The following is a 23,975-nucleotide window of genomic DNA, read 5'->3' as shown; positions in this document are numbered from 1 at the left end:
GCATTAAAATCATCATGTTTCTCAGAGTATAGACGCTTAAAACGTGGGAGAGGTTTTGAAAAAAGTGGAGGGAGGGCGAATACATTCAGAGCGCAAATGGTGCTATCCTCTGCGAGGAGTTAGTACTGGGGCTTTTCTCACCGCAGTGTGAGCCCAAACACGCAGAAGAAAAGCTGTTTCTGAGAGGTCTTCAACTCCTACAGGGGAAACACTGGGTAACCACAGTTCACAAACTGAAAGGCACTGTCCTTGAATCTGCTCTTTGGAAATCTATAGGCCTGCGCCGGCAAAATGGCTCAGCAGGCAGAAGTGCTTGCTACCGCACCTGAAGACGTAAGTTCGAGACTCACGTTGGTGGAAGGAGAGAACCTACTCTTTCAAGCTGTTCTCTGATCTCCACAAGCATGCCAAGCTCTCACGTTTCATTTTTATAAAGCAGCCTCTAAGGCTGTGTTCTACTACTTTGCCACTTGGAGGCGCCATCGAACTGTTTAAAGAAACGTTCTCCAGACATAAACATGGCTTTCCTCACTGATCCCGCCACAGGTTAATCAGCAGGGCCAAAGACATCCCTGCCTTCCTTCCTCAAGGGGAACATGCTCAGCATCTTCTACTCGGGGAGTTCTTTTAAGGAGACTTCCCCATTGCCGGTCACACGGGATGCCACTGTATAAGGCAGGGTGCCAAACCCTGCAACGTGCTTATGGCGGTTTCTGCAGGGGAGATTTTTTTTCTGGCAAGCCTCTGGCGAGGCATTATATTTGGCTTGTTTACGAAGAAAACTGCAGCATTTTGAGGCTTGTTATTTATTTTTTTAATTACTCAGCTGACAATGAAAATGTGGTGTATATACACAAACAAATTATGAAATTTGTAGGAAAATGCATGGATTTGGAGAGTAATTAATAAATAAGCAAGATGTCAGAAAGACAAAACCCACATGTTCCTATATGCAGGTCTTAGCGTGTAACATGTGCGTGTCCGTGTGTGTTTGCATATGAGTGTGGATAACCCTCGAAAGAGACCAGAGAAGGTAGAAAGATGATCAGGAGGTCAAGGGTGGGCACCAGGACACTCAGGAAAGGGACTTGGGAGGGGAGGACCAGGAGGGGGTGGGGTGAGGGGGAAAGACTCTACTTTTTGTAATAATATTTCTTTGTGTCCTTTTCTTTTGATTTTTGAGACAGGGTTTCTCTGTGTAACAGCCCTGGCTGTCCTGAAACTCTTACTGTAGACCAGGCTGGCTTCAAACCCACAGAGCTCCGCCTGCCTCTGCCTTCAGCTCCACAGTGTGATGTCACTGCACAGTTATAAATGCTTTTAGGGGTTTTTTTTGTTTGTTTTTGTTTTTCGAGACAGGGTTTCTCCGTGGCTTTGGACGCTGTCCTGGAACTAGCTCTTGTAGACCAGCCTGGTCTCAAACTCACAGAGATTCTCCTGCCTCTGCCTCCCGAGTGCTGGGATTAAAGGCATTCGCCTTCACCGCCCGGCTTTTTTTTTTTTTTTTTTTAATGTACTCTTGTGGTAAAAATAAAGCCAGGCCTTGGATTTGTCACTCCCATCAGCCTCGTTCCCCACTGCCAACAGCCAGCTCACACACTGGCGGCAGAGGAAGCTGTCATGGTAGGTCACCACCCTCTGTTTGCAGACTCAATTCAACACCATACAGTCAGGCCAGCCAGCTTCCCCAGGTCTCCCCCAGCCTGGTGCCTTGGAGTTTGTCACAGGCTGCTGCTTCTCTCCTGCTCCTGTAACTGTGCTCTCTTCCTCTACGCCTGGAAAATTCTCACAACTTACATGACTTCCCGAAAGCATTATTCGCTCCATTCTGGGTCCCTATTGCTTGGCTTTGGGCTAGCATTGGAATTCATTAGACAATTAGTCTTAACCTGAATTGTATACCGTATATATCTTAGTGTACATTGTTGTGTGATAAAGGACATTTTTTTAAAAGTCATATGCAGTATATAGGATTTGAGGCAGTTATAAATCCAATTTATATCCAACATGATGTTGCAGCTGGGCAAATGAAATTTTATGTTTTCAATTTTTTTGTCCTTGGTATAATCTCTGGAGTTTTAGATACCTTTAATACTCAAATTATTTCCTGCTTTAAAAAAAAGCATAAAAGGGGAACTAGAACAAGACACCCAATAGAAGTCACATTTAATTTTAGAAATGAAGTTTCAGTGACTTTTGCCTGGGGAAAACAACCTAAGTTTTGTATAAGTTCCCAATTCCTTGTCTGATCTCAAAACTGAAAATGGCCTCTGTTTGATAGAATTGTGAGATGATTTTGACATCTATTGATCACATTTCTATGAGTTGTGTGATTTAAATATCATCATCATCATCACCACCATCATTTTACTGAAACAGGGTCTCCCTAAGTGGCCCAGACTGGTCTGGACATCATGAGTCCCATCTCACTCGGAAATTGAGTTTACATGAAAGGGGTGCCCCATCCCGTCACCCCTCCTTCCCTACCTCCTGTCCTGCTGTGAACCCGCCACCCTCAGAAAATATAAGGGGGTCCCTCCTCTGCTGTGTGGGCTATGATCCTCTTTAGAGACTTCACACTATGTTTTCCGTCTCTGGTTCTGGGTCCCCAACTTTCCTTGGAGCCCTTGCCACGCAGCAGCCATGCTGTCTGTCTGTCTGTCTGTCTGTCTGTCTGTCTGTCTGTCTGTGTGTCTGTGGCTATCATAACTCTTCTCCCATCCAAGTACTAACCAGTACTAACCAGGCCCAGACCCTGCTTAGCTTCCAAGATCAGACAAGATCAGGCGTGTTCAGGGTGGTATGGCCGAAGACTATCATAACTCTTCTAACAAATTCCACAGTCCTCGGCAATCAATCTCCGTGTCTTTCTGAACCGCCCACCTCATCCAAAACTTAACCTAGGTTAGACTGGCTCCAAACTGAAGCCACTTGCCCAAGTTCACACAGCTTCCGGGCGGCACTCGACCCAGATGGAGGTGACTGCAATAGAAGCAAGAGACGCCTACCCTGTTCCCGTTACTCCGCTTGGGGGAGATGACTCCAGTGGTGATTGCTTTAGGGACACGAGAGCAACAGCGTCTCTTAGTCCACAGTCGTCTGCTGACTGTGAGGACCAGGGAGGAGGAGGACAAACCAGCGACAATACAAACCACTAAGGCAGAGAGAGAGCGGAGAGGATGGAAGGTGGGTGCGGAAGTCCACGGTGTGAGAACACTTGGGGCTGCAAACTGTGAGGATGGCCTTTGAGCAGACGCCCCTTCCGGACTCACAGCCATCAAAAACTCCACGGCTTGGAACAGGGTAGTGTAAGAAGCCTACAGCACAGCGTCAGACTTGACCCAAAGGGAAACGCTAACTGTCAGCGAACCTGGGACACACAGATACTCCTGTCTCTGCCGCTGTCACACACTCTTGAAGTCACAGAAATGGCACGGAATGTGCCCCTTCTCCAGCGACAGATCTCTATCAGCACATTTTAAACCTCATACATGATGATGGCAGCTGAAAATATCTGACTAGTAAAATAAAATAAAATAAAAAATAAAAAAAACCCAAACCAGCAAAGGCCGTGGGGCGTGGTTTTCCTGTTAGAGGCTTCCATGCTTACGGCACACCAACACTGCCTGCATCCCCAGACCCCGGTGCCTATGCAGGTGTGGCCGTCGTCCCTCTGCGTCTCAGAGATGAGCCCGAGGTGTGCAGAAACACTGTGTAGATAGTCCCACTGGACTGTTGTGGGCGACACAGAACCAGGAAACCTGCTGATCGTTGGTGGTACACGCTTAATCCTAGCGCCTTGTCCCAGCAGAGGCAGGTGGAGCTCTGTGAGTTCAAGGCCAGGCTGGTTTACACAGGGAGTTCTGGGCCAATTAGGGGCTATAGTGCGACCTGGGCCAACATACAAAGCAAAATGGAATCCTACAACCTGGAAAAGCTCCAATCTGATGGCAAGTGGGTGCTCTGGGTGGAGGGTGGGGTGGGAAGGCGGCCTTTCTTCTCCCATGGGCCTTTCTGGAGCCTTAGAACTCTCTACATTGTGTCCATATCATACCGGTTCATTTCATCCTTATGTGCTATCCTCCCCCTCCCCAAAGCATGTGGGTTAGAAACAACGATCATCTTGAAGATCCCACTTCTGCCACAGGTGGTCCCTCCCCTCCCTAATGGCCCATTGCTGCCCAGGTGAGGTTTCTAAGACTGACCTCTCTCCCAGAAGCTGGCTCCTGGCCACACCCACTCACTCAAGGGAGGTCTCTCCTATCTGCAAACAGGGTAAGGGTGTGTCTGACTACTTGAGAACCATGGGGGACATGGGTGTTAAAGCTCTGCAGAGCCCAGGCAGATGTGCTATAAAAGCAGAGGAGACTCTCTCTTAGCTCCAGCCCCCAGAAGGCCTTGTTCTGTCATGCAACCTTGCAGCCACTCCGGTGTGCGCCCAAGAGTGAGTGCTCTCTCCTCAGGCCCTGCTGGTTTCCTCAGCATCCCTGGCAATGGAGACACTGTGGAGGCCCAAAGAGACAAGAGTAGGCCCCACATTCCTTCTCTCTCTCCGGAGTGATGTACCAGCAACTTCACACCTGGTCTGCAAGGACCTCGGTGTCTGCATCCTCCCATCATAGGAGCCTGGCACGTGCCTGGCTTCTGTACTTTTGTTCCTTCAGCACTGAGATGCTCAGGACACTCCAGCCCATCCTTCCAAGGCCTGCTTAGTGTCTTTGAAGTTTCTAAGCCACCTAGAGGGGAGACAGAGCAATTCTCAAGAAAGGGAAGAGGATCCCAGGGAGAAAGGGTCTCGGGGATGCTAACCACGCTGCCTGGAAGCTGTTTCTCCCTCAGGAGGGTGGAAGGTAAGGGAAAGCCAGGTCGTACGTCAGCTGCTGCGGGCTGGAGTAGCACAGGCAGAGAAAGGAAGAGGAGACGTTAAGTAAACAAGCAAAACCCAAAACATCCTAAACCATTCCCCAGCGCTCCCTGCAGAAAAACGGGGTTCCTAACGATCCAGGAGCAGACAGGCAGCCCCCACCCAGTCTGGAGCCTGGCAGAGGCTTGGTGGCGAGACCACAGCTGTCCAAATGAGGCTAGCTTCCATTTCCTGTGGTGAGGGTTTCTCTTCTCACTTCCAGAATCCAAGGAGCTGTGTGGACCAGGGGAAAAAACACTGGCCCTTGGAAATTCCAGAGGCCAAGCTTTCCCCACCTCGATTCTTGGCACAGCCGGGTGAGTCCACGGGGCTTGCTGGTCTACAGTGCAGGGTAAGGCATGCCCGCTGTTTTCAAGATATGGAGTGAAGGCTGAAGGGTGGAAAGCCACCAGGGTGAATCTTCATGTCATTTCCTCCTCTGAGCTCAGAGATCTTCCCTCTGGTCCCCAAGCAGGCAGACTTTCTGGCAGGAAGCTTCGTTCAATTGTGGTCAAACTGACCAGCAGGTAATATCAGATTATGGGGCCTAGTATTTTGCAGACAACTATTTTTATAATACAGCTGTGCCCATTGAACAAGAACTTGGAGGGGGATAACAAAGGATCTCTAGTGGGAAGCTGACACCAGACACTCTAACGTACTTACATCTACATGCACAGATATCACTGTGCAGACAGTGATGGCTGACAAATAAAACAGTGTAAGAAAGAGGCGGTGATGATAAAAGAATGTGACCAGCCGGCAAGCATCTAGTGTCCCCACCAGGCACACCTATCTCTCCCTGCGTGCCAGACACTGTCTGCACGGTACAGCATCACCCAGGACGTCACAGTGTGTGGTCTCCATCTCACTCTGCGTATGTAGTCATCAGGACAACAAGTCTGAAACTTCTAAGTTTCTAGTGGGTCCATCGGCTCTATCCCCAAGTCCCAAGCCTTCTGCATCACTATTCAATTAGCTTGTACCTTCAGTGGAGCCTGAGTCAGCGCCCACACTACATCTGCAGTAGCCACGGGGTGGGGCTACTCCCAGAAGGCCCAAGGCCAGGGCTGCTCCCCTCCCCGAGGACCATTCCAAAGTCTGAGAACAGTCAGACTACAAAAATTAAAAGACCAAAACCCTGACAAGAATAGATGAGATGCAGCTAGTCATCAAAGTAAAAAATGTTCCTTCTGGTGCCTTGTAGGAGGGATGCTCCCTGACAGGAAAGGACAGCCTTTATTTAATTAATTCTGTCCCCATTCACCCAAATTACTGACACAGAGGGTGATTCCTCTATGCAAAGGTGGGTGTGAGCACAGACACATACATGCAGGCCCTCAAATCCATCCATACGTAAGTATGGACAGATAAACACACGCTTCCATCACCCACCCACCGAGAAGAGGTACTCATAAGGGATACAAGAATCAAATGGCTTTTCTTTTCCCAAGCCCTACACACATTCAAAAGAAGCCGTTTTATGTAAACACAGCCAGTGCTCGGTTTACACTGATTCACAGAAAGGAAGAGCAGTGGGATTTTGAAGCTCTTTCCCGGAACCACAGGGTTACGAGAGCGAGAGCGTGGCTGGGTGCCTCGGAGCATGGGCTCCAGGGAATGATGACTCCTACACCAATGAAGGGGCTCTCAGAGAGAGGAGAAGCCCTCGGAGCGTCCTGCCTGTGGAAGATTACCCACATGAGGTCAGGATTATCCAGATCAGGTTAGCCTCTGGGATGCCTTGGGGGATTACCCAGGGTAGGTTAACTCAAGGGGGAGAACCCCCCTCAACTGTGGCAGCACGGTTTCCTGCGCTTGGGGCTTGGACGGAATAAAAAGGAGAAAGCCAGCGGAGCAGGGGAGTTGCTCTCCGGCTGCTTCCTGACTGAGGGTGACTGCGATGTGCCCAGCTGCCCCAGACTCCCTCACCCGCACCCTTGAACTCTCTCTCCTTACGTTGATTTTGTCAGGTATTTTGTCGCAGCAGTAAGACAAGTAACTGACACATGGGTGTCATCATGCTGTTCTCAAGACGCCCCGCCGCCCCCTCCTCCCCGAAGCACCCTGATTTACAGCAACATTCTTTCTAGCGGTATGACTTTCTCTGCAGGTTCACCCACGCGCTCTTCCCCGGCTCACTCTTCTTGCTGAGACGCTATTATTCCTTGACCAGGACAGGACAGTGACCAGACACAATCTTTGCTCTGTCCCAACCGAGCACAGAAGCCACCCACTGTGTCTTTTACCTAGGGTCCTCTCCCGTTCCCATGTCTATTTGCCAGTGTCTTCATGGCTCCCTAGAGTCAGGGTTGTCTGATGTTTAGTCCTCCAGTCATAACAAGATGCCATCCTGGACTCTGTCCCGGAGCCACGGCAACTAGAGCAGAACAAGGAAACAAGGTCTCTGTAGCAGTAATGGAGCTACTGACCCCGGTGAGGAGACCCTTGCCTGGGATCCTAGCTCTTACTCTGTCTCCCACCTACAAGAGATGTTTGGAGAGGCTAAACTATACGTAGGCAGCACTTCTAATTAAAACCCGGACTCCACAGCAGTTTCCATAAACTTGCCATCAACGATGGTGTGGTACTTTGGAGTGATTCAGCTGTTTGGTTGTCACCCATGTAGCTCTAAGTGACCACTCATCTGTGCTCTGTAAGAAAGCTCAATAAACTAAACTCAAGCTGGACTTGAACTAGAACTTCAGTTTGTCATTGGCTCCCTTCCGGAGTGACTGGACATTTGTTTTCTTCTCCCCAGGAAAAATGAACACAACATTCTGGTGTCTGTCACAAATCTAGCTTCCTCCCCCCACACTCTTCATTCACCTCCACAGCTGGATTCACTCCTGCAGATGCTCAAAATGCCCCCCCCTCATATTTTGAAGGGTGAAGCAGATTCTGCATTGCCCAATGTTTGTGGCATTCATGGTGTAAGACAGGTCCTATTCTTGGACTCATCATTAATGAACTACTATCAAAGTGAAATGATTTTTTCATAAAGAAAATGTGTTTCAAAGTGTTACATAATGTTTACTTGTGGCTTTGTTTGTTTTAAATGATGTGATATTACACAGCGAGAAGACTTGTTACTGGTAAGGGGCAGTGTGTGGTACTGACATCACTGTTTTACTTCCCACAAGAGAGGAAGACGGCAGCACCAAATACTTCAGTTCATGGGAGAAAGAAAAGGCATTCCTCCTTTCCATTTTCCCCACACATTTCTTCATCCCTAAAAACATCAGTAAGAATATAAATCACCGATCTTCTGGTTTTGTTTTTGTTTTTTTAAGACAACAGTCTTCCTATGTGGGCCAGCCTGGTCTTGAATGCTTAAGCTTCCCACTTCTGTCTCCTAAGTGCTGGGATTGAAGAATGTACAATCTTGGGGCCTGAGGGGCCAGGGAAAGAGTTCAGTAAGTGCAGTGCCTGCTGGGAAAGCATGAAGACCTGAGTTCACACCCCCAGCATCCAGGTAAAAATGTGGGTATGGTAGTGCATGGTGGTAACTCTGTATTTGGAAGAGATGAATGGACCAGGATAACCCATGTAGTTCATTGGACCAGTCAGCCCAGCTGAGTAATGGGCCCAAGGGTCAATGAAAAATCCTGTTTCAAAAACCAAGATGGCAGGACTAAGGCCGGGCTGGAGACATGGCTCAGTGTTGACAGCACAGGCTGCTCTTTTAGTTCCGGGATCTACATGGTGACTCACAAGTATCTATAACTCCAGACCCATTTCTGTCCTCTGCAGGCACCAGACACACAGATGGCGCACAGTCACACATGCAGGCAAAATACTCTCATATGTATACAATGATTACAAAAGTAAGATGAAATGAGATGAGGAAGACACTCAATATTAATGTGTAGCTTACACACACACACACACACACACACACACACACACACACACACAGAGAGAGAGAAACATATTGACTTTAAAACAAGCTATAGTGATGGTTGTACAATGAGTGTGAGCAACGAGTTCAATTAATTATACTAAACCATAAAATAGTTAAGATGCTAAATGTTATCTGATGTATATTTTATCACAAAACAATTAAAATACATATTAATTTTGAAAAAATTCTAGAGTTTTCAAAAAAGATCTTTTATATAAATTTCATTAGCAAAATAAAAGAACAACAACAACTCCAGAGAAGGGTTTGAAGTTTTGTTGTTAAAAGGTGAGCATGTATATGTGTGTAGTGTATATGTATGTTTATGTATATGCACATTTTCAAGGAAATACTCATGTTCCACCAATGCAATCCCCTCCATTATTGTTGTCAGTTTTAGGAATGTTTTCAAAAACTCTGACATTTAGAATGCAATACACCAGGCACATTTGCAGCAGCAAAGAAACCAAAATAATTATGCCTGAGAGCCTGTTATAACTCCAATATCTCCCATCGGTGTCACCAGAAGGAAGTATATGCAGCCCTGGGCATCTACGAAGCATCATCTGCTGTGACTGTGCAAAGGCTGGACAACCTGGAGGAAGGGAATCATACCAAAGAAAGTCAAAGCCACAGCACAAGCCCCAGGCTAAAATAGAATGGAGACACAGGCAGGCGTGCCAACCTTGGGGAAAGTTTTTCTCTTCAATTTTGAGGCTGTAAAATTAAAGCCAAGCGTAGATATGGTCACACATCTCTCTGTAATCCTATTTGCTAGTGTTTTCCAAAGATTAATATGATTAGGCCCCTCAGCATGTGCTTTGAGTTGTCTGGTAATTTCTACCGGCTTCTCAGGGCAGAAGTGGAGCCCAGGGCTGCTGAAGGCCCTGCTGTCTGGAGTAGTCACGGCAAGAGCAGCTGCTTATCGCCTGGGCCTGGCAGAGATGGGGTCCACTCTCTACGTGCCAATCAGCAGCGACACTGGGCTTCTTCAGTGAAGCCCGTGACAAAGGAACAGCATGCTCCTTGTCCTGTGTCCTCTGCAGCAATACAGCCACTGCAGATCAGCAGTGGAGCTCTAGTAGGCAGCAGCGTGGTGTGCAGCAGATGCCAACTCAAACAGCCATTGTCATGGCTGCGTCATCTAAACCCTGCATATCAGTCATCGCAAACCTTTAACACGCACGCACGCGCGCGCACGGACGTTTGATCATCTTAGAAATGATGGATTTTCAAGATAAGAGAAAACTCTAAAATTAACATGGTTAAGTACAGATGCCAGGTATGTATTGCCAAGTTGTAACAGGACAGAACCTGTTTGGTCAATCACAGGCTCTTTAGAGTTAAGTGTGCAAATGGATAGCTCCTAAGCAAACTGTCATTCCTAGGAGGCGGTTCAGCCTGAGATTTAAAATTAGAATGGCGACCTTCATGAGTCGCTGCTATCTAAAATTCTGGAGCATCGACATAAAATGTAGTCTAGGTTTCTTTGGTTTGGAAACCTCTGAGTCCACAATGAAGCCCCTAGTGGGAAGCAGAGATATGGAAAGGTAATAAATAACAACCTGTGTAATTGTGGTGCCGGAACCAGAGGGGATCTAGACCTTCCTTCCCCAGCCTATGTGATTTACAGAGCATTTCAGCGACAGGAACCATTTCTCCTGACGTGAGTCTACACAGACACCATTAACTACTAAAGGAGGTGGCAGCTCTAACAGGAGAGGAGGTGGGGCTCTACCCTGGACTCAGGCTTCACACGGTGTAGCACAGAACGTGTGTGCTCAGGACCACAGCCTGCCTCATCCTGACTGTGTTCTATAGCTTGAACGAGAACGGTCCCTATAAGCTTTTACGTTTCAGTACTTGATCCTCAGTTGGTGGAACTATTTGGGAAGCATTGGGAGGCGTGACCTTGTTGGAGGAAGTGTGTCACTGGGGCTGGGCTTTGAGGTTTATACAGACCCATTCCTATGCCTCCCTCTTTGTCTCAGAGCTGTGGATAAAGATGTGAGTTCTTAGCTGTTCCTTTGCTCCACCTAACTCTAACCTCTGAAACTGTAAGTCAAATTAAACACTTCCATTTATAACACACATGCACGCACATAGCGTTTTATCACAGCAATAGAAGATTAACTAGACATTCTACCATTTAAAAATATTTTAATGGTTTTTACAGTTTCAGATATGTATGTAACACATAAGACCACTTTCACCACCTTCCCTCAAATCTCTCTCTTACGTCATGTCTATTATTTTTGTTTGTGACCCCCTGAGAATAACCAGGGCTATCTGTGTGACCATGGGTTTGGAGCTATCCCTTGGAGCCTGGTGGGTACACAAAACAGTGATTTCCCCTCTCCTAAAAACTATCAATAGTCGAAAGTTCAGGGGTTAAGGGTAGGACCCAATGAGCCCTTCCTTGGCTGATTGTTAATGGAGCTAGTCTTGTGGGCCCAAGGCAGGTCACTACAGTTGTTGTGACTTAATGATGACAATGGTTGTAATAAGTCTAGAGAATGGCCGTTCAACCGATTTTTCAGCTCTTACATATTCCCTTGTGTCCTATTATTTTGCCAGAAGATTAGGTAGGATCATTCATGTGTTCGTACAGGAGGAAGGCTTATGCTGAGGATGAAGCCTGATCCTGGGTGTTCTATTACTGCCAAGACTTGTATGAGGGAGTGGGATCTAATGTAGGTGAGGTCGCAGAAGCTTCGAGGCCCAAGGATGGGCCTTTAGGGTGTAATTATAACTGCCCGCAGAAGGTGACAGAATCACCAATAGGGCCTAGACAAGGTTTTGGGCGTAAGGTTTATTCTGAGGGAAGAGACAGAAAAGTAAATCTAAGTTTGAAAACAAGAGAGATGGGACCAGATATCCCCCTTTAAAAAGTGACGAGACCCTCATTTTTACTAAATGTGGGAATAGCTGCTGTTAGTTCTGTAGTGAGATGCAGGTACTGCCTGCATTACAAGGACCTAGGAGCTACTGAAAATACTGAATCATGACTAGCAATGTAGCTCAATTGGTAGAGCACTTGCCTAGCATACATGAGGTCTTGGGTTCAATTCCCAGCCTGATATAACTTGGGCTTGGGAGCACAAGCCTATAATCCCAGCTTGGGAGGGGAAGGCACGACCTTTCACAGTGGTGCTAAGGGAGATGTTTCAGTGGGCAGAGTGCTTGATATACAAGCATAATATAAGCTGAGTATGGAAATGAGGTTAGCAGGAGACAGGCAGGCCTGGGGGCTTACTGCCAGTCTGTCTAGACAAAACGGTAAGCAGCAGGGGAAGACGCTCGGCATTCACACACAAGTGCACCTGCGCACATGTGTGCACACCCCCTCTGCGCCTGCACTCACACACAAGATGATCCTCAGCTACCTAAGGATCCTGAAGCCAATGACACAGGTTACATGAGATCCTGCCTCAAAAGCAAAACCAAAAAGCACCCAGGAAGGCAGCATCATGAGCCCCATCTCTGACCTACTGCATCAGAATTTTTAAGCGTATAGCTCCCAGATGCTTTTACCCAGGAAATGGATAAGAATCAGCCTACTCAGTCTCCCTGATACTTACCCTTGAGGCTCCATGAGAGCCACTGGGTGAGCTCTACCATGTCTGAACCAGCCCCTGGAGGTTCCGGCCTAATAAACTGGAGAGATCCCTAGTGATGGTCAGTACAGAGGCTTACAGATACTCGTAACCATTACCAGAGTTCCAGGAGAACCCACTTGTAAACACCTGCTTGCACACCTGGAACAGCTGTGGTGGATGAGAACTTGGGACCCAGGTCTTGGGGGACGTAATTCTCATGTATGGCACACATTGGGGCGGACAGAGAGCTGAGATGACCAGAGCTTAGCACCCTCTGAAACTGCCCACAGAGGCCTTTCCATCCAGGAGCTACAGGACCAGTTCATGGTGTCTGATTCAGCTCCAAAACATACATACCCATGAGAGCCTGAAGCTGAACAACACTGGAAACCTCACTGCCAGAGGGTCTTCTTGTCTTTGTCTAACACGTGAACCATTTTTGTTTTTATAACGAACCCAAAACTAGTGGTTTTCTAATTGTCCCTCAGAGATAAGTTTGTCCTCTTCTGTTGCTAACCACCCAGGAGGCAAGGACATCAAAATCTCTGAGCAGGGGCCTGTCAAAACATTGTTCTTGTGAAGGCTGGAGTTTTAAAAACCACGCTGGATACGTTTACCAAGTATATTCTTAAAATAAAATTGATTCAGGCATGTTTTATCTGCAGTAGAATGCTTCTATTTAAATGTACAGTGTGATGGTTTTTGACAGATGTTTGTTCCCTGTAAACATGTAACCATGCCACAATTAAAACACTTCCATCATTCTTGAACATTCTGCTGTGTCTGTGCCATCAATCCCCTGGTCCCAGCTGGGGCCCCAGCCAACCACAGATCTGTGACCTGAGGCTCCATGTTAGAGTGTTCTGGAGTTGGATGTAAATGGACACAAACTCCATGTACTTTTGGTGTCTGGTTTCTTTCACTCAGCGCAATGTTTTACAGATCTACCGATAGGTGCGAATTACCGGTGCATTCTTGTTGAGTCCATTGCCTCCTGCGCATCACAGGCAGGTCTGCAAGCCTGCAGGGCGCTACTTCAGCAGGAAGCGCAGTGCCCTGGAAAGTGATGCAGGGTACTGAGAATTGAGTGGGAAGTGACACAGCGACCTCCTCACAAGGGCAGTGAGTGCGCTGAGACTAGAGTGATGTAACAGGAGGGTTTCTGAAGCAAAGTGCTCAGTGGGAGAAGAAAATCTAGGGGGGAGTCAAAGGCAGGCATCACCAGCTTAAAAACGGCTAGATATCTGTGAAGTTTAAAACTAGACCCCCAAATTCCTCTCTGTAAGTATGAGCTGTGTTCAATAACTCACTGCTGGTGAGCCGTGAAGGGTGCACAGGCCACCTCTGCATCTCTGACACCAACCCAAGGTGGCTTTTGTCTTGGTTGCTCTGTATAGAGGGGGAAACACAAAACAGTTGTCCCCAGGCAAGTGACAATTAAACCAAGACCTGCAGAATGAACAGGACGTGGGAGGACATGGACGCTGAGGGATTTGTATGTACAAGAACTCACAGGTAAAGGCATGTAGCCCATGCAAAGGACTTTGGGAAATTCCTTTTGGAGTGATCCACACATCTCTTTCTTCATCCAAATCCAACTGCATGCATTTATTTTTGTTCATTTTTCCAGTTACACTCAAAGTCACAATGTAATGGGAACGTGTTTGCACTAATGTGGAGGGCTACTGTCGGTTAGTACATGCTCCAGTCCTATGCAGCGGTTTAACTATATATATATTTGACCTTTATGTGTACTATTACTTCATGGGAAGAGGGCCTCAAATCTTCTAAGTGAGCCCACGATGGTCCCTAGGTTAGGGACTCTCTGTAATCTTATCTTCATGGTTTTATTACATTGAGGCAGAAGAGTGATGAGTGATGATCCAGACTTATGTTTCTATAAGTAAAACCTTTCTCCATTCAAGTCCCAAGCTGATATTTGCTTGACACTTTTTGAGCCAGAGAATCTAGTCTTATCTGGCTGGGAAATTTGAGCTAGTGCAGATCACACAAAGCAGTCAGCGTTTGGCAGGCTTGTGCATGGGCATCAAGCCACACTGCCTATCCCATTTTCATATAATGTTGAAGATGATGAATTAATCCCTGCTGTGACTGACATCGGCAGCAATTTCCAACACCAAAGGACACAGAAAAAAAAAAAAGCAATAACTGTTTGATATCCCAGAAATCAATAGCACTCCTGATATTTTGAGCACTTCTCTGACATGGGGGATTTGATGGAAGACCCAGGGGGAAATGCTGAGCACATGGTTTTGACTTTTATCTACAAACTAGGAGAGAAATGGCTTAGGAAAAACAAAGAGACTCAAGGAACTAAATGGAAATGGTTCACTGAGGCAGCACAGGAATAGTTCTGGGCACATCTGGAAGCCACTGTGTAGGCAGAGGGTAGTAACAGTGTGCTGTGTTAGTCTTGAGAACAGAAGCTCTGAGACGGTGATGCACGAGAGACCGTTTCATTGTTGTCACAGACGTGGCAAGAGCCACTGGACACATGTGACCTCTGGTCCCTTGAAACACAGGTGCTACAAGTAAGGATATATTTTTAAATCTTTCATTTGATTTTAGCTAAAGTCACCAATGGCTGGTACATGCTAAGCTGGTGGTAACACCTAAAGCAACAGATTCAAGAACATTGCTCTTTAAAACCATGAGCTTCTTGCTTGTCCTGGTTAGTTTTTATTGTCAACCTGACACATTCAAAAGTCACCCGGGAAGACAGAGTTTCAGCTGAGACATTGTCCAGATCAGATTGGCCTGTGACCCATGTTTATGAAGAATCATCTTGATTTATAATTGACATAGGAGGACCCAGCCCACTGTGGGTGGTAGCATCCCTAAGCAGGTGGGCCTGGGCTGTATCAAAAAGCTAATTAAGCATGAGCCACGAGGAGTGAGCAAGGGAGTTGCATTCCTGCATGGTCTCTGCTTCATTTTTGCTTTTGGATCCCTCATTTGAATTCTGGCCCTGACTCCCCTCAGTGATGGACAGTTACTAGGGAGGATAAGTGATGGACAGTTACCAGGGAGGATAAGTGGAAATAAGCCCTTTTCTTCCTAAGTTGCTTTGGGCCAGTATTTTAACACAGCAACAGAAAGGAAACCAGGACAAATAAGATGCCAAATCCTAGCACTCAAGAGGCAGAGGCAGAACGAGCATGAGTTGCAGGTCAGCCTGTGAACTACAGGGTGAGACTCTAGCTGAGAAACATCAAAAAGTCAGCAAGCCAACCCTGTGATTTTCTTAAAGAAAGAAGATATACCTTGTTTAATTATTACTTGGTGCTCAGTTTGATGTCTGACATGCAGCTGTTGGTTCCTTTGTTTTAAAAAGCTTATTAACAGACATTCAATAGACGTTAGATCGCATAAGACATTAGAGTGAGTATTTCCCAAAGGGTCTTCACTGAGTCTTATATCCACAAATTGCTCTATACGGAGCATGCCTATTAGTGCAGTAGAAAAAGCCAACCAGCTCTGTAAATAGTTTCCTATAGTGCACCATGGAATCTCTTTTTGCATAATAACATTTGGCATCCCTTAGATCTAGCAGCTTCTGGGAAATAAACTTTGGGTGATGCTGTAATAAGTCACGGTAGAATTGAGAAGAAACCTTCTAGGTCGTTCCTAGAGGATAGGGACCTTTTATTTTTCAATACAAATCAGTTGGTACATGTTTACTGGATGGTGTGGAAGGTACTCTTTCCTAGCCCAAGTCAGAAGTAGTTGCTAAGCCATTTCCATCCAGAGAACAGCAGCAGCAGGGCTCATGATTCCAGACACTGTCAGACTGCTATCATGGACTGAGTAGGCCCACAGACCTGGAAGACCATTGGCAGCTGAGGAGCAGACGAAATCACAAGCAAAACAAAAATAGTTACAGGAATGTATTAGTGTTTAAAAATGTTTTTATTTTATATTTTAAGCCAAAAGGTTAAACACTGAGAATCTGCTGTGATTAGAGAATCACCCTCCATACACAGGATGGACTAATCTGAGATATGGGTGCTGTGAACCAGGCCAGGCATGGCTCCTGCACGCGAGAAAGGAAAATGATGACACGTGATTCCAGGGTAGAGACAGCAACCTTAGTCACTCCTGGTTTTGTGTTTTGTTAACATCTTAGTAAGGAGGGATCAGAATCAACAGGATCAAAGAATAACTTCAGCAAGTTTTTCTGTAGCTACTGTAGATACACTCACGCTTAAATTTGATAAAGTTTGTAGAGGCCAGTCCATGATTTAGATGAATTGTTTTCAACAAATCCCCTTTGTTCTCTTTAAAACTTGAAGTTGGAAAAAAAAACAACAGAGGTCTTTTCAGAGCAAGTGGAGGAATCTGAACCTTTTCCTTTCATTTAGTTTTAATTAATGTCAGTGGCCAACGAAGAGAGGCCAGCTCCGTGCTTGCTTTTGGCAGAGGCTGTGTGAAGCTCCAGTCTTTGGTAGTGAAGCCTTAATGGCATAAGGCTTGATTTTTTTTTTTTTTTGATAAATGACTTATGCTTGTGATAGAAAGTCTGAACAACCTGAGGAGTTATGTATAAAAAAGCGGTATTTTCTGTAATTCCATTAAGAGAAAACCACATGATGAGCTGGTGGCCTGCACTGAGAGTTGCAGTACACGATGGGGGAGGCAGGGAGACCCCCAGTTTGCAGCCAGCCTAGGCTAGAGAACCCCTGTACCTTTTGCTACATTTCCTTCTTCCTTTATGGACATATGGCTATTAGGGATCCTGGAGTATGGTTTCAAATCCTGCTTTTATTATTGACTATCACATGCTGATAATTCTTCAGCTTGCATAATTTAAACTCTAACAAAGTAATTTAGAGTGTAAGGTGAATTAGACCACATCTCACCCCTGACTCAATTAGAAACCAAACAATGTGACAACTCCCCGACCCCCCAAAGAAACCAACCACCTACCATCCTATAAACCAGAGCCCAGAGCTCCCTGGACATCAACAGGGGACAATAAATAGGTCTGGCAAAGATGTGTGACTGCTTCTGTGCAATGCAATTAGTTGACAAAAATTCTGTCCTACTTCTCAAAGACACACTTGGATAAGTCTGCAAAGCTCCTAAGATGAACTCTGGCAGGCATTCTCGCTCACCTCTGGGGGCCTGGGTTGCTGGCAATGTCACCCTGTAGACACACACACACATACGCCCTCTCTCTGGTATGGATTCATGTAGACCCCCCCACACATCAACTGAATTAGCAAAGTAAGTCTCATGAAGGCAGACTCTGGGTCAAGAACATCTTTCTGCTTCCATGATGAGCTTCCAGAAGGTCATCTTGGACAAGAGATGACAAGTCTGGTGCTACACAATGCCAAAGATCAGAATCTCAGTCCATCAAGTTGACGTCCTTTGAACATGGGGAAACTGAGACCTAGAGGCAAGCCCCACCCAGGGTCAAACAAGTAATGTGGCAGCATGAGGGTGGACATGTCATTGCACAGGCTGCTGCTCTTTTTTCTGCAGTGCCTGCGTCCAAGGTTGAGCCATTCGGCTGAAAGCCCCGGAATCGGCTGACACGAGGCTGTCTGGAGGCCTCTATCCAGATGATGCCCGGGAAGAAAGGATCCTTTCAAAGGCTCACAATGGCTCTTCATTGCCAGCTATTCAGGGAGCAGCTTGGCTCATGCCAATGCTTTTCACTGTGCTGACCTGATCTGTGTTGCTGGCCAACCTTGGCTATGGGACTCAGCAAGGCTTCTCCAAGGGAAGGGCAGGCCTGACCTGGCCACCTCCCTGGGGGAACAGGGTCAGTCCCTGTGTGGGTTCAGATGATTTATGGCTAGGCTTCCACGAGACAAGGCTTTCTACAACCCTGGTTCTTGCATTGTTTTTTTCAAAGTTCCCATGTTATTGTGGTAGTTTGGGTGTTGAAAACCATGAACAATTGTGTTATTTTTGTTTGTTTGTTTTTTGGTTTTGGTTTTTCAAGACAGGGTTTCTCTGTGGCTTTGGAGGCTGTCCTGGAACTTGCTCTTGTAGATCAGGCTGGTCTCGAACTCACAGAGATCCGCCTGCCTCTGCCTCCTTAATTCTGGGATTAAAGGTGTGCACCACCACTGCAATTAATTGTTAGGTAACAGGCATCTACCAAATAAGGGTGGGCTGATGGATGTGCTTTGGTGTAACTAAATGTCCGTAATGAGGGATTGTGAAGAATGAAGACCACATGTTCGCCTGTGTGAGGTGATGGTGCCAAGTGTGAAGAGATGAAAACACACATATGACAAGCTTAGTAGAGGCGCTGGCGAGATACAGGTAAAGGTGCCTGCCACCAAGCCTGCCACCCTGAGTTTGCTCTCTGGACCCCATATGGTGGAAGGAGAGAACCAACTTCTGCCAAGCAGCCCTGCAACCTCCCCACAGGCACGCTCTAGTCCTGTCCTGTCAGACCCACAGAATGGGAATCTGTGCCTTAGCACAATGGCGTCTGAAACAGAGCAACTGGAATTAAGTCCTAAGTTCAACAACTGTAATTCACATAGAGAGGATCATGCTCATAGGCACCCATTTCAAAATGCTACCCCAGGAGATTATGATGCAGGTGGTGTGTGGACTACCCTCCCATCTTAACTGAAGATCTCCTGGCCCCAGCATCTGGGGTAGCCTGCACCTCCAGGATGCATCTTTTCTGTTAGAGATAAGGAAACCGAGTCCTGGTGAGAGACTAGGAAGGCCTTGGACCAGGTCATTCGGGGGTCAGCAGGCATATTAGGATGGACTAGCTCCCTCCAGTCTGTCACCAGTCTCTTACAGAAGCTCTTCCTTCACAGCCAGTGCAGCGCTAACAGCCCTCTTTGAGTTTGCTTTTGTTTCTAGTGAAAGGCCAGCAAAACGCTTGCTTGCTAGTCTTGCTTGCTAATGACACTTCTGATGAAATCAATTCTGTCAGCTCACTCCCAGGGCAGCCAGGGCCAACAGCAACCTGCCTGTTCAATCCCAGCCTGGCCCATTTTCCAATTACCACCATCACTTAGGCTTCCTTTCCTCCACCTGTGAACTTGCTTGAATTTGATCATCTTCAGAGGCTGCACTGACACGAGACATGGATTATCTCACCATCCTGCCAGCCTCCCTCTCCCGCTGGAGAGCAAGCAGAATGGCGTGTTTCTCTGGCTTGCCAGGCTGCTGACTGGCTGCAGGCGCTGGGTTAGGTCTCAGCTGGGGCAGAAAGGCAAGCTCTGGAGGCAGACATTCCTGCTGACCTTCGCTGGGCTGTCCAGGGTGACCTCTTCCCAGCTTTTGAATTCCAAATTGATTTGCGACTCAGAGGCCTGACAGGATGAACAATTGTCCCAGTTTGCCGGATCAAGGTGTTCCCAGAACATGGGGTTTCAGTGATAAGATGGAGAGTGCCGGTTCCCTTAGGTCTGCGGCACTAGGTCAACTGCGTGTGACCTAGTATGAGAGCATTCAACATTTCCTGGGTGAATCAATCTGTCATCTGGGGCAGAGAACGTCTAGGTGGTGTAGTCCCACCTTGTGCTGGCAGGCCTACAGTGTAAACATGTCCCTTCACTCCTCTGCATCTTAACTTGCTTTTAATCTTTATTATAAATCAGTCAGGATGAAGCTTTAGTCCCAATAAATGAATAGCTGAATTGCAATTAAGAAACAGGGTTGGTACCAAGGAGGAATGGCTATACATAATGTTTTTGAACAGCATCCTTAAACTACTCTTCCCAATTAAAGAAACATTTCAAGTATTTATTACGTGCCAAGGACCACGGACAATTCAGGCACACATCTTACTTATCAGCCGCCCGCACAGAACTGGCAACCCCAAGGAGAGCCAGATACAAACGCAGTTAGCTATGTTTGCTCTCAAGCATCGCTAGGATGCGTGAAAGGCCGTGAGAGCCAGGGAAGGGCAGTAGTGTTGTTCTACTTACCAAGTACTAACCACTGCAAAGTCAGCATATGACTTAACATTTCCTAAGTGCTTTCTGTGTGCCTAATCGGTAATTTTTATAATTCCATTATGGTTACTCTGTGAATGAGGAGAATGAGGGTTTCAAAATCTTGCTAAAGGTTACAAGTTAGTGGGTGAAGGTTTGGGGTTTGAGCCCTGGGCTTGAGTCTTACGCTGGCTGTGTGTGATACTGAGTCTCCTACCCTTGTTGGGTCCTGGGTCCTACAGATAGCCCATGTGCCAGATGCTCAGTCAGCACTGCTCCAATGCAATCACATGACCCTTGACCCAGACAACTGGTTGTACATGTGGATGGGAGGGGAAGACCCAGGTGAGGCTCCAAGTTCCGCACCGTGGAATTCCAAGCATGACTCCAGGAAGGGCCCACTGATGGTGGGGACTTGTGGGAATGCTGCTATTTTGAAGGAAATTGGCTGAACAAATGCTGCCCTTTGACCTTTGGCTGCATTACACTCTAAAGAATGCATGACCAGAATTTGAAGGCAAAGTCCTGACTGTTCAACCTCTGGGGATGAAGAAGACACTCATTATTGCTTATTTTCTGGGCTGTGTTTTCCCCAAACATAGCTCCCTCTAAAAAGATGTAATATTTGAACAACTTGCTTTGATCATATGGAGTAGTTAGACTATTCAACATAAAAGCTACATGGATTTTGGCTCAGTGGGAAAGGCCTCTGCCACCAGGCTAGATGTCCTGATCCTGAGACCCTGTGATGAGAGGAGAGAACCGACTCCCACAGTTGTTCTCTGCCCCCACAGATGTGTGCCCTCGTGTGCAGCTGCATGTACATAAACAAATGCACACCGAAACACAAGCACACTCCCCCACAATGAATTAATGCAAGGAAATACAAATTTAAGTGTACTGATTTGCTATGCCAGCTCTGACTGCAATATGTACTTTGCAACTTTGCAACATTAGACATAGAGCCTAATATTGAGATATCAATCTATGAGCACAATGCTATTAGTGCCAACCCACAGGTACAACACTCTTAGTGACACTGGATATGCTAAGCGCTTGGACCTGGCACCATATAATTGTTGTGGGTGTTTAAAATTATTTTATTCCCTGCCTATATGACTGTGCACCATGTGCACACAAAACCCAGAAGAGTTTCCTGGGACTGGTGTTACTGTGAGCTGCCATGAAGGTCTTGGGATCAACCCGGGGACCTCAGGAAGAGCAGCTCATGTTCTGAACAGCTGAGCCATCTCTCCAGCCCCGGGTGTTCCTATTTTGGGGATGGTTCTCTCTAAGGAGCCCTGACTGGTCTGAAACTGTCCGTGCAGATCAGCATAGACTCAGAATTGCAGCAGTCCTCCTGAGCATGCCTCTAGAGTGTTGGGATTACAGGCATGCATCACCATGCCTGGCCATCCCATGATCATTAAACCCAGAAACAGCCACAGTATCCAGTCCCGTGGTTTACAGGTTTGAGTTTGTATAACCAAGTCAGCGCATAATTTCACATAATTATTTTAAGACAACTTACTACTACTTATTACAATTACAATTACTTTTCCTGTCACCACGATCAACAAAACATAAATGTGGGTAGAAAACAACCCTAAGTACGAGTTAAAGAAACACAAACTTGGGGGGAGGCACCCAATAACCCAATACTTCTCGTCACTTCTACTGTTAACAACCGTTCCCGGTGAGGATAATCATGGATTTTCTTCCAGGCGCCCAACAGAAGTTCTTAGTAGAATATTGGCTTGCTCAGGGCCTGGCAGGGAGGCTGGGACTGCAAGGCAGCTCCCGGCACTACCAGGTGCTCCAGCTCCTGGGGCCTTTCTTCAGTGACAACACAACAGAGAGGTTTTAGCTAGTGAAGAAAGGCTCTCTTCTCTCTCCGGCTGACTTAGCCCCGGTTTCCCCCCCACAATAGCCATTATGCGTCTGTGTATAACAGAGCACTTGAAGAGGCTCAGCCCTATCCAGCTAATGTTTATTTGTCAACTCAGCAACACTGCAAGTGTGAGGTCTGGCAGAGCTCTTACTTCTGGTGGCCTCTGGGGACTTGTTCCCATCTACCTGGGCACGGCCCGATGGGACCTTGACTCCACGGCCCAGCAGCGTGCCTTTGTGTCTCTTCACTCGAAGGCCCCTCTCTTTCCACTGCCCTTGACATTTTCTGAGATTAGCTTTATCAACAGTTTCCAGCGTTTACACTCCCCTGAGTTGTTTGTACAACCTTTACTCTCCTGGTGGTTATTTACACTCTCAAGCAGTCTTCGTCCAGAGCAGACTAGCAAACCCTCCACCAGTGCCTGTAAGTTTCTTGTCAGGTGAGTCCTACAGTGATGCTCAGAGACAACTTAGGGGCTGTCCCCAAATACTTTCTAAGAACCTAAGGAAAGGAAGGGAAGATGCCACCTATTCTTTAACTAGTGATGTGAGAGACATCGCAACGGTAGGCAAAGCAAACAGTTGGGTGTGTATCCCATGGTGCAACTGTAGACCATGAGTTAAACTCCTAAAAGTAACATAAGATTCACCAACATCTTCTTTAGTAGATAAAGATACAGTACATGTATAGTTAATATGTCTTCTATTTATCTTTACTTTTTGCGTTTTGTTTCTTTAATCCCTGGGACCTTGCTGACCTGAGTGGGAACCCCCTCCTCCCCCAGCTAGTTAATCTCTGCGGTGGCAAACTGATTACTCATGACTTGTTCGCACACAGCCAGAATAACCCAGCCAGTCTAGAGCCCCACAGCCAACCACGTCCCATGTTAGGAAGTCAGACCAAAGGCGGCAGGGCAGAGGACCAGCCGGCTGGAGCGGCCCACGTGCCGAAAGCCTGCTGAGGGACTTCAGATGAGCATACTCGAACCATTTTTCTCTGCCTGCTCTAGTTCCCCCCTGACCTGCTGCTTCTCCACACAGCTGGGCTCAGCTCTTACTGTAGGGATATGTGAATATAGCACAGTATCTTTTCAGTGGTAGTCATATGAGCTGGAGACCTCAGGTACCCAAATAATAGTAACACATCATTTCAATTGCGCAGACAAAGAAAGCAGGGAAACAGTAGCGCACACACCTGGGCCCTGTATTTTAGCCAATATTTAAAAAGACTTGGATAAGACTTACTTTGCCAACTATATTTAGCAAAACTACACTTCAACTTTCTCAAGGAAAAAGAAACTGTGACTTTAACATAAATCAGTGTATCTTACTGGGTAGAAAGGTACTCACTAGCGCCACTAGGGAGAGCTGTGAGGCAGGCATCCTCTTTACAGTGAACCTCTTACAAAGGTCTGAGGGTCCTTGATTCAAGCACATACTAAAGCCAACAGTGAAAGGGACTTCTGAGGAAATTAAAAGCAGGGGGTGGAGGGAGAGCATAGTGGTTAAGGGCATCTGTTGCTCTTGCAGAGGCCTCAGGTTCGATTCCCAGCACCCACATGGCAACTCACAACTGCCTGTAACTCCAGTTGCAGGGGATCTGAGACCCTCTTCTGGTATACAAACATACATGCAGGCAAAACACGCATACACAAAATAAAAATAAATCTCTTTTAAAAATAATAAAATAAAATCAGACTCCACTCATCTGTATAACAAAGCTACAGCTTAGTCTCGAATGT

General features: G+C 46.7%; 1 protein-coding gene across 3 annotated transcripts in view; it reads right to left on the bottom strand.

Moving 5' to 3' along the window:
* Mob3b (MOB kinase activator 3B) overlaps positions 1 to 23,975 on the bottom strand; it is a 168,257-nt gene that overhangs the window by 8,292 nt on the left and 135,990 nt on the right. The gene's annotated exons all lie outside the window — the stretch shown is intronic.

This window comes from Mesocricetus auratus, unplaced genomic scaffold, assembly GCF_017639785.1.
Source record: "Mesocricetus auratus isolate SY011 unplaced genomic scaffold, BCM_Maur_2.0 Super-Scaffold_6730, whole genome shotgun sequence".
Classification (NCBI taxonomy): domain Eukaryota; kingdom Metazoa; phylum Chordata; class Mammalia; order Rodentia; family Cricetidae; genus Mesocricetus; species Mesocricetus auratus.
The sequence above is the reverse complement of the archived record's forward strand: the minus strand, read 5'-3'. Positions and strand labels throughout refer to the sequence as shown.